The following is a 17,751-nucleotide window of genomic DNA, read 5'->3' as shown; positions in this document are numbered from 1 at the left end:
TTTTGACAAAAATGCTATTGGTTGGAATAGGAAAAAAAATATAAATTCCCGAAATCAGCGATTTCCAACCTTATTCTGCGATCTTTAAGCGTTTATAGCTCAGAGCGACGTTAACCGAATTTGATGAAATTTTAGGCATGTATACAACTTCTTTCACTCTACAAACGGGTTTTTTGAATTTTCATTACAGGCTAAAAAAAGTTTAAAAAACGACCTTTACTATTGTTTTTGCTATTCCGACTAATTGCATTTTTTTTAAAGGACGAGACACGTCACTTAGCAAACTAACCCTTCTAGCTTCTAAAAAAAACTCATGTCGTTTGGAAGAATTTTAAAAAAAGTTATGCGATTTTAAAATTTGTAAAGTTTCTTTCGTCCGCCACTGTACGTGTGGAGTGATCAAGTAATTAGGTTAGGGCATATCATCATCAATATTAAGTAAGGAAGAAAGTGCTCTGGTTGAGGAATTGTTATTATTATCAAAAACACTGATCTGAAATTCAAACCAACCATGTAAAGATACCATGAAAAATATTTAAAAGCGATGCTGATGATTTAAGGTGGACAATCGTTAAATGTCCATAATTTTCACCTCTTGTTATGATTTTAATGTTAAAATCAGCAGTCAACAAAAAAAAACGAAAAAAAAATGTAAATAAGCACAACTACTAATATTATAACAGTTTTGTTTGGTGCGTGCGCTAGTGGCGCGGCCTCTGCGCCGAGTTTTGCGTCAGCTTCCCTATCAGACGAACCGAAATTCGCGCGTATAGCTTTTCACCTTTGCCCTGTCGCTGAAGGGGACGCTCGCTCACATCCTTGTAAATCGTAATTCGAGGACGCAGCGTGAGGTCTCCAGCCGTGGATCACCTGTACTCACCTGAAATCAGAAAACACAAGGCGCCTGAGTGCATTCGGCCGTGCGTGTACCCCGTTCTTTTCAATAGAGAAGGCTAGACGATCGTAAATTTACCTCGTTTACCTTGCACGGGATAAGATATGCGCCGGGATCCGTGAGAAGACACGCGCGAGTAGAAAGAGTATCGTAAAATACAATGTTCGTATATCCGCGCCGCGTCCGCCGCGGCACGTAAACCACGCGGAGCGCGAGGTCTCGGCTTTCCGAAATTTGCATTACCGGGGACAGGGGATGCTCGCCCGGGAAATTAACGGCATCACGGGGAGCTTAATTATCTCCAGCCACGCTGCCATCGGCTTTCCGACCGTCCATGAGAACCGTGATCGTGTACCGCCTCTTTCCGAAATGCAAATCCCCCTAGACGCTTTGAATCGCTAATTTCTACCTTTTGAACGCGATCCCCTGACTTCTTTATTAGGGACAACAGCCACCTCTAACATCCACTCTCACGGTGTGAAATAACGATTCTATACTCTAAGGATTCTATTAGCTTCATGGCTGAAACTTATACGCAATAATTCCCAAATACCCCGGGGACACCACACCATTTCCTTCCACCTCCTTCTTCAATATTTATAACACAGGCATGGCCACTCTTGATGCAACGCTACCGACCCTACGACCCGGTTGCCTCCACGCGCTTTCAACAGTGCATTTTGAAAGGAAAATCGACTCGACGAGTTACACAGGAAAAGGCGATTAAGCAGTCGAATCGGTGAGCTAGAATTCAAATCGAGATTGCCCGGCTGCTGGGGATCGCTGTAACCTATTAAACTGTCGATCGTCTAGACTCCATGACCGTCGATGTATTCCTGCTCGCTCGCGCCTGAGACGGTAGTCGCCAGCAAAAGGCAGAAAACGAGAAGCCAGTGGAGAAGCCAGTGTCAAAGACACTTCCTAAATGCCCCCGGTGTATCCACGTTGCATCGGCGTTTCAACCGGCGACGTTCACTCCAGCTCGCGCCGTATATCCAACGTGAGAGAAGAAGTGCATTCACCTCGGCCGTTTGCATCGTTTACAGCCGCTGCAACCTTCCCCAGCTTTTCTAGACTCCTGCCCGAGCGGCTCTATCTCGACCACGGTCCACACTTATGCACTTACGCGTTAATGCCGTAACGACCGAGTCCGGCTGCCGCAGTTGCAGTTGCAGTTGCACCGACAGGCCGAGGGCAAGGCAGACTCCTCCGAGGGCAAGCTACCAACACTGGGATCCGATTTATTTTCCCCGCCCCTCCAACCACCTATCGCCACTACTTCTCCTGCATCGTGCTCCCCTTTTCCGAATGCATTTCTTTACGAACACTTTCAACTTGTTCCTCCTTGGAGTAATAGCCTCGGTTTTCTTTTTAGGAACACTCAGTTTCGCTTATGAGCAGTTTTATTTCCTGAGAAGTAATACTTCAATTCCTAATTACTTCGTCCTACATCGTGTTCCCCTTTTCCAAATGCATTTTTTTACGAACACTTTCAACTTGTTCCTCCTTGGAGTATAGTCTCGGTTTTCTTTTTAGGAACACTCAGTTTCGCTTATGAGCAGTTTTATTTCCTGAGAAGTAATACTTCAATTCCTAATTACTTCGTCCTACATCGTGTTCCCCTTTTCCAAATGCATTTTTTTACGAACACTTTCAACTTGTTCCTCCTTGGAGTATAGTCTCGGTTTTCTTTTTAGGAACACTCAGTTTCGCTTATGAGCAGTTTTATTTTCTGAGAAGATACTTCAATTACTTGTTACGAAGTAGTTCCCGTCTGAATATTATTTTCTTCGGAAAAAAGGGAGCACGATATTATTAAGTTGTTATAAATCTATCAAGGTCGAATACTCCTTAATTTTAAATACTTAAAAAGCAATTTGGTACAGTGAATTCTACCGAAGATTACCGAATGTACCGTGGTAATTCTGAAAACGTGAAATTTCTTCGAAACGCAACGGGAAGCGTCTCGACTTCGAAGTCGACGGAGGTCATTTTCCAGGGCGCCTTTCTTCTACACCGTCGCCGTTCTGGAGCAGAAAGGATCGAGTGGCCGCGCGGTGAGTAAAGTACGGGGCCAGGTAAGTGATCGGAAGAAGGCCTTCACGGCCGTACGCCCACTGTAAATTTTACTACGTCATCTCCAGGAACGACCTCGTCCCACAACCAGCACTAAATCCTTTTACGATCCGACCAGCAGCCGGCCAGCTACGACGGTACAATACATACTCCGTTCCTCGATGTCGTTGACTCGCTTTTTCATTCGGTTCTTCTCTTAGCTATGCTCGAGGAACAGTAAACAAGACATCGAATCGTCCAACTGCGGGAAAGGCCGCGTGAAACTCGGGCGCGACACGCGGAATTTCAAAGGAAAGAAAAAAACGAAAGAAAACGCGAAGAATACTTAATTATGCTGAAAATATGAGAAAAATTACGAGAAATGGTGGTAGAGAATACCGAAAGTGGTAAAGCTGTTAGTGGCGAAGTATTTGAAAGCAAAAATTGTTAGTGGCAAAGTATTTGAAAACAAAAATTGTTACTGGCAAAGTGTTTGAAAATAAAAATTGCTTTTATTCGAAGGAATGTTTGAATTTATTAAGCTGCGAGGATCGAGAAACTACGTTCCAGCACTTTTGGAATTTGGGAGTAATAAAAATTGCCACGTGACAAGTATTCGAGTCTTTCATAGTTAACGAAGAAAGAAACAAGATAGAACCTCGAGCGATACGTTTCAGACCGATTAGAAGGAAATTGCTTTTAAAAGTACGCTTAAAGTGTTTCGCGTCATGGAGCGATATTTAAACGCCAACATGTTTTAAATTGTCTTCGATAAGGGGGGCTTGTGCAATCGTTAACCAACGACGGATAATTGCATATAAATGCAGGCAACAGCCTTTACATCGTGTACATAGGAGAGAGCGTACCACTACAGCAATGCATCGGCAGCATTAGCAGGCTCTAGTGTTGAAAGTTCAACAACGAGACCAACACCGTTCTTAATTGCTATGCAAGCATTTCTTTAATTACACACGCGATATTAATGGATATTAAACTGTCCGGGGAGCGTATGCACGTTGACAAATCATTGCGATGCAGCGATTCAAATTGGAATAGTCGATCGAGTAGAGCGTTTCCACGCGGGGATTAATCTGAATCGATATATAGCCGGGGAGTATCGTGCAATTTGTCGCTAAGGCCGGCAACGGCTGCAGGTTTCTCGTTCCCTCGACCAGTACCTGCGATTTTATCCGTACGAGGATATCGCTGGACATTGTAATTTGCTGGAAGTAGCTCGGAAAACAGCCTCGTCGTGTCTCTGAAAAAGGAGCCTCGAGTTTAATTACCGTGGTTCGAGCCTTGCGTCTGGCTATACTGATAGTCTCAGACGTTTCCTGGTTCTAAAAGGGTGAGCTTGATGTATAACATTAATTATAAATCGTTCCGCCTTTGGTACGGACAGGGTGTTGTTGCTGCAGATCCTATTTAAAACGGCAGTACGATTTCTTCACCGCGATAGCTTCAAAGCATCTTTTCAAATGAAACGGGATATTGCACGAAGAAAAATGAAGGCAATTAGAGGGAAATAGGAACACAGATGGGATTAAAGGAATTGTGATACCTGGGTCACTTAGGTTAATTACTTTTTAATTGAAGCTTCAAGTAAACGGAATTGAAATGAATGCGCAAAATCTTTCGCATCTTTTCGATTCGCGCCAGGCATTGTCGACGTTGTCTGTATGGCACAGACGAGGGAAGGGGACTGAAAAATTCGCGAGGATAGAAAGTATCGGGAGGCCGGTAAGCAGATTCGCTGGAACCTACTAATCACGGCCCATGCAAAACGGCCGGCGCCGGAAGGAAATTAGCCTAGCGTTCCGTGAAAATAAAGCGTGTCATCTTTCGCTTTCTAGGACTACTGGCGAATTTTGTTTTATACGACCCCGCGCTGGCTAATTAACCGCTTTCACCGTTGTTCGCCGAAGTGTAGCGATTTCTCTCGCGTCTAGAGGAAACGAAGCTCGCCTAACTCTGTGCTATTAAAGCATAATAACCTGCATGCCCATTGACATTCGAGGAAACATTCTGTTCCTGACAATTAGTTCCCCTCGTTGCGTAACGCTTGTATAAACTGTGTGTCTGGAGAAGAGGATGACATAAACTTAAAAATTTATTCAGTCATGTTCTGCTCCCTGAGTAATTCCTTGCAGGAAGAGGTGAGCTATTACGAGGTGCAACGACCCCACTACTTAGGAAACTTGCCAATTAATATAATAACTCCAATTCAGCCGTTTAAGATGAATTCTTTTCTATTAACGTCTTGGCAGAAATCTTCACACAATGTGCAGCAGAAAGAAAAGCATTTACATCTACTCGCAAATGCTTAATTGTCACTGAACAATTACCCAGCATCGACACACTCGGAGTTGTAATTCTCCAATCTCGGAAGGAGCATTTAATAAAAATTGACTATTTCCATTTGAGGCTCTTCAACGGGTCGTTCCCAAATAAGGTCGAAAATTCCGATTTTTTGACTTCGTCATTTTGGAGGCAGCTGAGGTGGTAGTATTGCTTCACAAATATGCAATTCTGTTCTTACACTTAAGTCACACCCCCGCCATATTAACTGACATTTTCACGTGAAAATATTCCCAGACCTCACCCAGGATATTACACCTGCCATGCACTGTATCCTACGCTAATAACCTCCTCGCATTCGTCAAAACTATTAGTATGCACCCCTAGTCGTCTTGAAGAATTTTCAACATCAAGCTCAACACCATCCCCGTCGTCGATTCAAAAAATAAATCTCTCGCAACGCTCCATGGTGGTCGTTCGTAAATCAACTGGATTTCCAGAGGCTCCAACGTCCAAGTGGGATCAGTCCCAATGCTTCCTCGATCGGCACTACGCGCTGCTGGAATCATATTCCTCGAGGGTGCCGGCCCGCGGAAGCTCGATGCTCGCGATCACGGACACGTGAGCCGGTAACCGTGTCTATTATGCATGATCGACGCACAATATATATACCAGGGGATGTGCAACAAGGTATCATCCTCGCTTTCCGCGGTGGCTGCACGGTGCCCCGTGAATTATCGTAACGATCGTGAAATTGCAGTTTAAGCAACGTCGATGGATCGGCCCCGCCACGGTTCTCGTTCCACCGTCGTCGAGCGCACCGAGCTGCGACGGCGATGGGAAACATCTTGAACTTCGGAACGACCGCGAGGCGTCTGGCGCGGTGGCCTTTATAGAAATTGAAATCGATTTCGTGTCGGCTCTCCCGCGAGATTGCCACGCAGCAGCTGTGGTGGGTGTCTTCGTAAAAATCGCCCGCTGGGAATCGCGAGGCTCCGGGCGTCGGGGCCTGGGAAATTTCTCGCCGGTTGAATTTCAGCGGGTGGATCTTAATTCATCCGGGACGATCGTCTCCTGGTGCGTTGCCGCCTGCTCTTCATTTCTGAGGAACTTTTGCGGCGCGGCGGACTCCAAGTGACGTACAGCCTACTAACTTTATCGAGTTCGAAGCAATTCAGCATCCCCGATGCGTTAATCCCTCGAAGCGTGCCACGCGCGTAATTGCGCGCGGCCAGCAATTTCGCTTCATGCATATGAAATTCGGTGCAACAGGCTCGCTCGAAACCAGCTCGGGCACGTTCTATCTATGCCCGCGCGAACCAGCCCCTGCTCCCCTGGCCGCATGCCTGGCGCGTTAATTTTCAACAGAATCCCGGCATAAATCGCGTTAAGTAATCCCCTTTCTACTCCGCGTATGTTAATTTTCAGGAACGGGAATGGCCGTCGACGGCGATAAAGTTCTCGCGTGTCGTGATCCGGATTTATCTGCGATCCAGATTTATCCGCGATCCAGATAAAATAGTCACGATTTATCGATTACTTCATTAACGGCAACACGTGGACTTTCTAATGACTTCTAACGAGGGAGCTCGGCCGCGATAATGGGCTATCCGTGGGGATGTGTGTGGAAACGAAGCTGCGTACGTAACCGCGGGGTGTTACGCGGCTGGAACGTGCGAGGGGCTTCTCGATCTTTCATCCCGTCGAGCACTGTGCAGCAAAGAAATGGCTGTGCTACTGGATTGTCCCTGCTTTTACTTGCAGTCGGAGCAAAGTCAAGTGGCTGCCTCGAAGCTGTCAAGTGTCTATTCTTATCGCGTTATTTAACTAGCTGCAGCATTCCGTTTCTAATTTGTTCAGGCGAACCTGCAGATAAGAAGAGAGAGAGATGCGTGAAGTTAGTTTGATTATCACGATAAGGGAACTCTTAAAATGCAGAGAAGAGCGGTGTTTCCGTCAACCGACGTGTACGCGTTTCCTCGTGCACGCCCAGGCGGGATGAAATTATATTAATTTATGCAAGTTACACCAGGGTCCCGATCAATTTACCACTCCCACTTGCGGACGTGTTCCGTCTATGGGAACCTATCATGGAAATCTTCTCGTAATATACGTTCATTAGGCGTGTGGAAGCTCTATCAAGGTTTACCATGAACCTTACATTGGAAGAAGATTAACGTGGACATAAGCGCGGCGGAGTCGATGCAAATTATTAGACATTAACATCTAATATGGTTATAAACACATGACAGGTATCACAATCATCTCTGTCATTAAGAATCAATTTCTTCATGCTTTTTGCTCCTTCGAGTGCTTGTTCAGCATGAAATTTATTGGTAATTAAATACAACTCCGACTTCCTGTCGACCTTTCCCTTCAGACACAAGTGCTTATACCAGAATCATTATGAAACCCGCACACTCGTAACGAATCTATAACCAAAGCGCATGCCTAACACCGGAAAGGATAATAATTCAAAAAAAAAGGGCTAACTCCCTTGAATGTTCTTTCACCAGAATTTTCATCTAAGACAGTGGACACTTTTCTTAACGCGTTACCTACCTTAAGGGGTATTTGCGGGTTTGAAATTTGAAGAAAAAAAATGTATATATAAATCGACAGTATAACGTCTTAAGAATGTTCAGTTAAAATTTTATAAAGAAATTCGAAACACTTTCGAAGTTATATCGTCGAGAAGCAAAGGAAGCCATGCGATCTACGCTCGGCATTGAGGTTTCCCTATTTTCATACGCGTTTTTTGTTTTTATTGAAGAAAATAGGTGTCGTAGGCGAAAATCGTAACTTTTTATTCAAGCACGCGTCAGTTTGGGTTTTTATCTTCTTTACAATATTTCTAGGGGGCTCCCTAGTTTTAGGCCCAAACTTTCAAAACCAATCGATTCTTCGATTTCTGATGATTGAACGAGGCTCCGCCCTCTCTAAAAATGGGAAATTATTGTGCAAAGCTGGATTAATAAAATGTAAGAAGTTTGTATCTCGTATAGTTGTCTAGAAAAAAATTCCTAGAAATTGTATCATTCTTAGGCGTCACGCCGGCAAATACTCCTTAATTCGGAACGTGGAAACGAAAGCGACTCCAAGCAGAAGTCGCAGAAAGAGTGCTACGAGGACGGCTCGTATTTCATGCACGGGAATCAACCCTCGATAATTTACTCGTACGGTCGTGCGTGCAAGCGGCGTCGAAGCTGGTGGAAAATTTACTCGGTTCGCGAGGGCCCGAGAAGCGATGCACAAAGCCTCCGCGCACGGTCAGAAAATAATGCTTAGGAGGAAGGATGATCTTCAGCGCGAGAACGTTCCCGGTTGCGCCGGACAGAGTCCTGAAAAGAATCCGTTCGCCTGGCTTTCATGCGGGAATACAGAGGACGCGCTCCTCCTTCCATTCATTACTGCTTCTTGAAAGCATGTGGATCCTCGGGGCTCGAGAGGCGGCGCTCGCGGGACGACATAGATTCGAAGCGCTCATTATTCGCCGTTTGAACGCCTCTTGGATTAAAGAGAAGCGCTCCCCGAGAGTTCGCCGCGAGTTCGAGAGGATCGCATAGAGGCTTGATAATGCGCGCCATATGAATTGGACTTCTCTTTATTCGACTAAATTCTTCAGCTAGGTCCTTTGTGTTTGGCGGTGCTAGTCCAGAAATGGCTGCGCGAAGATCGAAAGGGGTGTGGGGGTGGGATTTCGTTGCTTGACAATCAGACCGAGAATATTCCATTTTTTATGATAATTTGACGATAATTTTTTAGAAATGTACGATAATTTTATTGGACGATATCGTGACGCGACTTAATATTAACTGGTAGACAATACTAAAAATGTTATTCAAGCTAGTATACAGTGACGATGGAAGGAAAGTTTGAAAGGAGAACTATAAAAAAGAATATTCCAATTTGATAAGCATCAACCACTTATATTTTATACTATAAAGCAAAAAGTGTTTCCTATGTTTGTGTGTGTCTGTCTGTCGCCTAAAAACTTTCGCACAGTAACCTTGGGGGGTCAAGAAATATACCTCGGCTCATTATACCTGGCTAATCCAGATAAATGTGACTATTTTCACAAAAAAAAAAAAATAAAAAAAATGTTTTTCTTTTATAAAATCAGAATCTAAATTTCGGGCGAAGCCGAGTAGTAAAGCTAGTATATACATAGGCACATGAAAACATCATTTGAAGGATAAGGGGAAAAAATAGGGAATGTCCCCATTCTCTGCCTAAGCATAAGCTTCTGTGTTCGAGGTAAAACAAGAAATTATTTAAGAAGAAAATTATACGAGAAAAGTAAATTCATCGAAGCTCGTCTCTTTACTCGTGGAATAAAGTGTTAAAACTTAATTCTCTCGATAAATTTGTCGCGTGACATTCCCCGTTTTTCCCCTTATCCTTCATTTTTAAACGTCTTATGTCTTCTAGCCACTGGTCTCCTATATTCCGCGTCCGCTACTATCCTATTACCTAGTTATTTAACAGCGAATCCTCCACACAGGTTCTAATAAACCGTGGGCACAGATGTACAGATGCAGCCGATCCGCGAGAGGGTTTCAATTAATCGGATAAACAGACACACTTCGCGGCAGAGGAGTTGAGTTTCCTGCCGGCTGGAAATTCCGCGGGTAAATGGGTCGAGCTTTGAAGACGAGCGGCTCGCCGTTTTAATACGCCAATTGAAGCCTTTCAAAGCGCGCGTTCCGTGAAAACTCGCATCCACCCGAGGAACAACAAATCTTCGTCTAACCGAAGCTCGGTAACGATCTCGATGCACGAGCGCAACGGTGGAATAAAGGGACCCGAAATAACCATGGACCGACTATTTTCGTACCGTGACCCATCAGCTGCTGAAACCGTTGGGCCTTTTGAATATGGTCGAGACCGGCCACGCGGTATTTCCGGGGCAGAAGGTAAACGCTTGATGCGAGGCAATGGATGAAATTGTTTGTCCGAGGTTCAATCGCGCTCGACTGTGGGAGAGTATCCGCTCGATTCGCGGAGGAATTATTAATGGAGTGTAAAGAGCAACGCCGAGTTTCCGGTAGCGATTTGTAATTGAAGATCGATAGCTAAGGGCGGCAAGAGAGGACGGAAGTGGAATAGGATGTGGAGGGAAACAGATTTGGCTGTCTATACCTTCGCCGTGGGTAAACACTGCCGTTCGATCTAAATTTGTCCACGGCTTGGAATTAGTCACAGGAACCTTATGTTATCCTGGCTTCTCAGTTGCCTATCTATCAAATGCCCCCGCTGCAAATTCCACAATTCTACGCAGTCTCGCTTCAATTATAAGCAAACTCTACGATTCCAAGTGTGCCAGGAACGCTTCAACAATTACGATTAGGTAGCTCACTAAACGGAGTGTTCTTTCGAATTTCTTATGCCGCTTGCGGTACCTCTGTAACCGCAAGTTTAGTCAAGCGATTTGCAAACGATCTTCGAGGCAAAAGAGTATCCCGACCATTCAACGGTAAAGCGAATCGAAGAGAAGACACTAGATATCGCCGTTTCGTCACCGACTCGAAACGAAGGAACTCAAGCGTTGCGCGACTCCGCGATGGTTACGGTTCAGCGGATTGGAAGGCCCTCGCACTGACCTACCGCAAACGCTGACCGTGACAGCTGCGGATCCGTTGCTTCGGCGCCCAGACACGTACGAATCCCAGAGTTTCGGAATGCCTCCAAACGCCGCTTGCTGCTGTCTCACCAAACAGCTACCACCGACAGTTATCGCCATCGATGAGTATTCTCCAAATAAACCTCGCAGAGGATCTCGGGGATGGCATGGACGCGGCAGATTTCAGGAATTCCAACAGCCACGATCTTTCGTTACGCTTGCAGGCAAAATAATCCCACCCCGAATTCCTTTCGATGCCACGAATTCCATCGACGGAACTTAAAAACGCGTGGATCCTTTTAAAATCTCTTCAGGGCCGACACCTGCCAGACATCCGCCAATTTAAACAATCATCGATATAATGGCACAAAGTCCTTGGCCCGTCGCTTCGAGCGCGATACAAAGCGCGAACAAAGAATGACTCGCGGCGAGGAAAATGCATCGTGTGCAAAAAGTCGACAGGCGATTTCCTGGAAGGAATTATTGAAATGTAAGCGACGCAACACGTTGACCGTTGCCAGCTAAACGCGTATCTGCAAATGCGTGCTCGGGGGGGATCAAGAGTTTCTTATTACTGGATTAGAGGTGTCCCGTGATCTGCTGTATCATGACGCGGCTCACGAGACGTTAGATTAGCGCAATGAGATAGCCTGCAGGTCAGATAGTAACGTGGCGCTCGTTTGTTATATGAATTTTCTAAAGAAAAAAAAATGACAAAGGCCGAAGGGTATTTCGTACTTCCTTCGGTGATAGGTACATTGTTGCGGGAAGCTTCTTCTGGTGGCGTGTTTGCTCGACGTATTTGCCTCATTAGGCAGCGGCTGCTGCTTACGATGCTACACCCAGGCCTCGGTGTTTACTCGAAAACTGTTCCTTTTCTTTCCTGGAATTTTTTCGTTTTCCCAGCCGCGGAGAAACCAGACCTTTCCAGGTTCCACTCGACGCACCAGGTAAGAGTTCACGTCTGCGGGACGATTCTCAGCGTGGAAATCCGTATTAGGAGAAAATCCAGTAATCGCGTCAGATGCTCGTATAAGGTATCGACTCGTAGCCGGCTGGGTTCTAGCTGCCAGCGAAAACAACACCGACGAAGACATCAGGAACTTCAGTTTCCCGGCGAGGGCTTAAGAAAGCGCGTCTTGTAAATGAATTTGCAAACGAATACCACGACAATACGCTGGGTATATTTTTTCGAACGACCAACACCAAGCTCTCCTCTCACACTGCTAAGTTAATTAACGCAGGCTTCTGTTTTCTAACTTCATACGACTGTGCGCTGGATGTTTCCCGTAACAATCCTGCACTTTAGGCTACCAACTCGGCGTATTTATCAGGCTCTTCATTCGGCCAATAAAACATATACTCCCCGCGGAATAATTTTCCTCGGACCTGTGTGGCATGGTTTACGGCAAATGGTTTCCGAAACGCACGGTGGCCACGAGCGCGTTGAAACAAGGGAAATACCGTTCCTCGGTTATATTCGATTTTACAGTCACAGTTGGTCGATTATGATCCCGCAACGTTAATCCCGCCGGCGTCGTCGACATCCCAGGAATTCGAGGATGGACCTCTCGCGGCACGATAATCCGGCATTATCGTTCCGTTAAAGGTGCCGTCGGTTTGCTCCTGCCCTGGACGGCTGGTACATCGATATCGGGTGAAAGTCCTAAAGTCTACGACCGGTTACGCCGAAACCCGTTGCAGGTGCATGTATGCATCAGCGGCTCGGTACCGGTGCATCCGAGAAGAAGGTCACGAGCGGATGCATTCCGGGAGTCGTTTCGATCGTCCTTCCACTCCGGCAAGGCCGTTTACAGGAGCGCCCGATAAATTGACGAAGAGACGACGGGGAAAAAAAAGGATCACCAACGAGGGAGAAAACGAGTCCCCCCTCGTCCGTTATGAGCTCCCTCTTCTACGCTGGCGCAGCCCGGTGCATCGGGTGCATCCGATTATCGGCGATCGCTAAGCGATACGGCATCTTTTCCTGCGTACTTTGCTGTACGATGTTAATATATACGAGGATGCGGTGGGATACGGTTGCAGCTACGTTACGCTCGGGGATATTTTATCGGCGAGTTGAAAATAGTTTGGGGAAGTACGAAGGAACGAAGCGGGATCTACGATAGGCGAGTGGATTCTTCTTTGAAGACTGCTTTTTATGTTTGTAGTTTAATATTATTGAATCTCCTCTTTGAGAGATACTCCTCCGAGCCCGGAGGAATAATTATAGATGGATATCTGAAGGATAAACGAAGAATGCGATAAGCAGAAGTATCGTTCGACTCGAATAAATCACATAATACATTCCTCTTCGGTTTGCTATGCAATGCACGCTGACACACTTTCACGGTCGCCCCATGCAGCTAATAATTCCCCGGGGGTAATTTTCTGATCCGTATTTCCGATAAGTCGCATGATACGCGGTCAGGAACTTTCTCAGCCAGCTAATTCTTCGCCACGGCTCGAGCAGCATGATTCCTCAGCGTGCAATTTCCTTCGTGCTCAGTGGACACTTTCTCTACACCCCCTGCGCGAAACTTTGCCGACAAATCGACGGGATCAATGGCTGGCGATAAAACAACGAAGGGGAAGACATCCGTTAACTCTGTATGGGAACGAAGCTTTGCAAGTCGTCTATTGAATTAAAAACGAGTTCTTCTGCTAATGTGTACCCATCTAGTCATCCAAAATGGAAAAACTAAAATTTCTTTTCTTCATTATGTTTCTCGCTATAGTTGGAACCACGGACGAGTCTCTACATTGTATAAAATTAATTCTACAGAACGAAAACAGCTAAATTTATTAGCAAAAATCGAACATTTTTGTTCAAACTGCTGTTATTCTGCAACATTTTATTGTCAAGGGGCCTCTGTGGTTCCAACCATAGCGACAAACATAATAAAGAAAATAAGCCTTAGTTTTTCCATTTTGGATGACTAGAACAGTTCCCACATTAACGCGCATCGGAAAAGAATTTTTTTTTAAGTAGCATGTGCCACCGACTATATCTATATATGTGTGCGATAAAAGAGATGAACAAAAATTCTGAGTATTACTTCAAACATACCTTAACATGCAGGCAAAACGCCAGATAGTATAACCTTATAGGTTTTATTAAATAAATTCTCAAAGATGGCGTTGAAAAATGAGCAGTTACCCCCTTAAGAATCAGAACACTCCAAGTTCCAGAGACCTTTCAAACTCGATGCAACCCTCCGAACATCAAATACAACCCGACTGTACCTCGATATACCTTCCTATATTTCTTCAAACCACAATAACGCCTCCAATCACCCCACCAGACAACACGACAATTATCCTGCCTAACGAACTGCATCCCACAAAGTGCAACGGACAGATCCACGTGAGGTGCATCGTTTACACGCCGCACCAAGTGGAGCACCGACTTATAAATCATTTCTTGCGTCAATATCGAATGGATCGATTCTCACGGTGCAGCCATTAGCCGTTTCGTTAGCGCTGGGGCCTGGCTCGCTCCCTTCTTTTCACCACAATCTCCCGTGCAACCCAGACGACTTTCCGCTCACGTTTTCAGCTGCCGCTGGACGCGCCGCCATCCTTCGTGGATTCCGAGTAGAAGACGGGTGCATCCGTGAGGTCCTAGGGCGGTGCACCGACCATGTCCCAGGATGGTGGATCTTTCCCAGCAATCGGCCTGGAAACTCGTTTTGACGCGCGCCGCAGGACGCTGCGCCCGGCCGACACAGTTTTCTTGCGGACGGTGTCGCTGGACGTGTGCTGCGCCCGGCCGTTGCCGGACCAGTTCGGGACACGTTGCCCGTTTTCTTTTTCGTCGCGGTCGAACGAGTCGGATACGATGATACATCGGCGACGATTCAGCCGGCGCGTAACGCAGGAGGAATGCCAATATTTCAGGCGTTCCCAGCGGCAATGCTTGAGTTATACACTGCGGTGTATTAAGCTTCTCGTTGGAAGAAGTAGGTGTAAGGATGTGTAAAACATACGAGGTCTATGAATGTAGCCAAGTAGAGATTTCGTTCAGAATTTTGCTGCAATAAAGTGTACCGGCGAGGTAGGTATCCTGAAAAGTTATTGCTCCGCTAGATTCTACCTGTGCCGGCCTGTTTATAAAATACCCACTGGCTTGACGTTTATGGAATGTCTTGGTGGAAAGGATCTGCGTAAATTTCATGGGAAGCTGCGCGAGATACTCGACCGGCACGGTAGTCGTAAAGAATATGTCATAAGTCTGTTGATATGTTATTAATTCGGTCGTATATTCTCACTGTCGAGAGGCTAATCGCAAGATTCTTGAAGCTCTTTTCATCCGACATGAAATTTCTATTCGACAATGTAGATAAGTGCGGTTGCGTTTTGCAGAGACGAACTGAAGTAACGAAGGATCTTCCATGTCTAGCCAGATCCTTGCTCGTGAAACCTGTTAATGACCAGTTGTTAGATGGCTGAACCAGTTTCGGTTGAATCTACCTGCCTGGTTTAGTTTCTACCTGTCGATCAATACGCTGTCTGCAGAACTTGCCCAATCCCTTCTTCCCATTTCGATTCCGATGGAAGAGAAAATCAATCAAATTTATACGAGCTACTGCCCATATTTGTCCCTTCCAACTAGACTCCTTTCTCAAAAATTTTAAGTCCGAAATAAAGGAAGTGCCTGAACTCAACTTAATCTCAACGAGTGCAACCACTGTTTTTCCTCCGTATCTTCGTATCTTCATAGAACCAGCTAAATACGATCTCCAGCCAACGTAACAAAGCACTTAATGTGTGAACAATATTCCTATTCTTTCGTCAGCAGCGGAAATTCCCATGTGCCCTCTGAAATGCCCCGTTCTATGCATTACCCTCTGAAATACATCATTGCTAGAGAGAAATTGATGGAACAACAACTCGCGAACGGAACAGATTCTCGATCGCGTATCGTGCAGGCCGCGCATCCGGTAGCGCCTCGTGCTACCTCACTGCTTCTTGTTCCTTCCTCTACATGTGTTCGAACGTAATACGTAGTTGGGTTCGACAACGACCGCCCGTGTTCTCTGCTGCCAGGTATTATATAAAAGAGCAAAGAGAGAGGCGGCCCTTCGGTGCACAGCCACCGGTTTACAGATATTTTATGATTTATCGTCGTCCTTGCTGCCGCAGAAATTCCTCGGCCGATTCTTTTTCCGCGCTCTACGCTCCAATATGCGGCTCTGCTCGCGTGCCCGCCACCGGTTAGTTTGCACGAACGACCAATTTATTCGGTCGCCAGGGTGTACGAGTGTAATTTTCCGCGTGTACTTGCGTCAGCGATTACCCCGTGACACGACGGTGTTCCTTTCTTTCCATTTCTACGTCCCCTAGCTTTTCCTTTGGTCCTGTGCCCCTTTCCTCAAACGCCTTAATACCAGTGGGCTTGAACGCTCGAAGATCACGCTGGTACGACGTGTTTGAATGACTCAAACCTGGCCGAAAATGCATTCTGCGGTATTTCAGCGAGTGGAATTGCGAGATGGAAGTCATTAGTCGTGACAGTTTCCCACCTACTCGAAACTATGCGTACGAGATACACAGTGTTCTGCGTTGAATTTCGGGTGAAACGGCCAACTGTGGGATTGCTGATTAATTAGAGACTTGATTGATCGACGATTAGAAAGCAACGCGTGGAAGAGCGTAGAATAAGTGCTGTACTACTTGAAAGCGAGGGAAGCTTTGCCAAGTGTATGATCTTATGTCGAGAACTGTAGGAAAGAAAACAGTCTCGCAACCGTCGGAAGCGTTTAATCGAGTTGCAGCTGCGCTGCATCCAGATCTCCCGGAATAAGTCGATTATTAGTATACCCGGGGAATATTTGATCGATCATTATCTCAGCTAAATGGTCTACAACAGCTCTTCCGCGCATGCGGTAACCACGAAGGTGGTGAAATCGCGCAGGCACAGGAAGACGTTTTCAAAAGCGCAGCCGGGATGGCCGAGGCATCGCGCACGCAGTTCTTGTGGTTAATTGCTGGTTAAGGGGATTCGTGGCTATTATTTGTAGACGTAACGTATGATTGGAGGTGCGCGAGACGTCCAGGAAGGAAGCACAGGGAAGAGATGTTTGACGAATTAATTACCAGAACATGTTCTCTAATTCTACTAATATTCTGCCAGCTTCGGAGTTACTTAAGGCTACTACTTAGGCAGTCGTTTCTGTCGAACACGAAGCATTTCGTTTTCAATTAATTACGAAGAAATAACTAGAAACTCAGACTTGTTCTCTAACACAAAGTCGATTAACATCACAAGCTTTATAAAAACATGTTTGTTTAATCAAAAATTAAACTTTTGGCTTTTTAAAAAAAGTTTCCTTGTGGCCAACAATTTGGAAGCTACTCGCGATCTTACAAAATAATATTACTCGTTACATTTAATCTTGAATTGAGGGGCCCAGAGGAAAACAAGCGCATGCCGCACAGTTTTCTGATTGTAGGGGAAAGCAAGTTGAAGGAAAAATTATTTGCATAACAAATGCGGTGCGATATTGCAATTATTTTAAGCGGTACTTGAACTAGATGGTAAATGACAACTGTTATCAAATTTTTGCTGAAAAATTACTTTTATTAGGTCAGTTTTTAGTACATTTTACTTCGAATAAATCATTGGTTATTAGCTCCTATAATTTGAATATTTTTTAACAAACTGGAAAACGATATTGCTAAATATGTGTTGTGTTTTTAGTAAATAACCAAGAAATAATAGTATAAATAATTAAACTCCTATCCATTTTGTAAAGAATGTAAGATCTGCGTGGCATGGGCCCCTCTTCCACCGCATATTCCTTTCTTCACAGCGCGATTAAAATTTAATATGATTTTGCTTGGAGAAACGTACATGCTATTATATTACGAGGTGGTA

General features: G+C 45.4%; 1 protein-coding gene across 5 annotated transcripts in view; it reads right to left on the bottom strand.

Annotated features, from left to right (window-relative positions):
* The window catches only part of Smash (smallish), a 140,650-nt gene that overhangs the window by 69,535 nt on the left and 53,364 nt on the right, over window positions 1–17,751 (bottom strand). Inside the window, exon 2 of one of the 5 annotated variants that reach the window (XM_076813107.1) lies at window positions 782–880. The exons of the other annotated variants lie outside the window; for them this stretch is intronic. The gene's annotated coding sequence lies outside the window, so the exon portion shown is untranslated. The remainder of the gene's footprint in view (window positions 1–781; window positions 881–17,751) is intronic. 5 annotated transcript variants of the gene reach the window in all.

Source organism: Andrena cerasifolii, chromosome 5, assembly GCF_050908995.1.
Source record: "Andrena cerasifolii isolate SP2316 chromosome 5, iyAndCera1_principal, whole genome shotgun sequence".
NCBI classification, from domain to species: Eukaryota; Metazoa; Arthropoda; class Insecta; order Hymenoptera; family Andrenidae; genus Andrena; species Andrena cerasifolii.
Note: the sequence above shows the minus strand (reverse complement) of the source record. Positions and strands in the feature narration are given on the sequence as shown.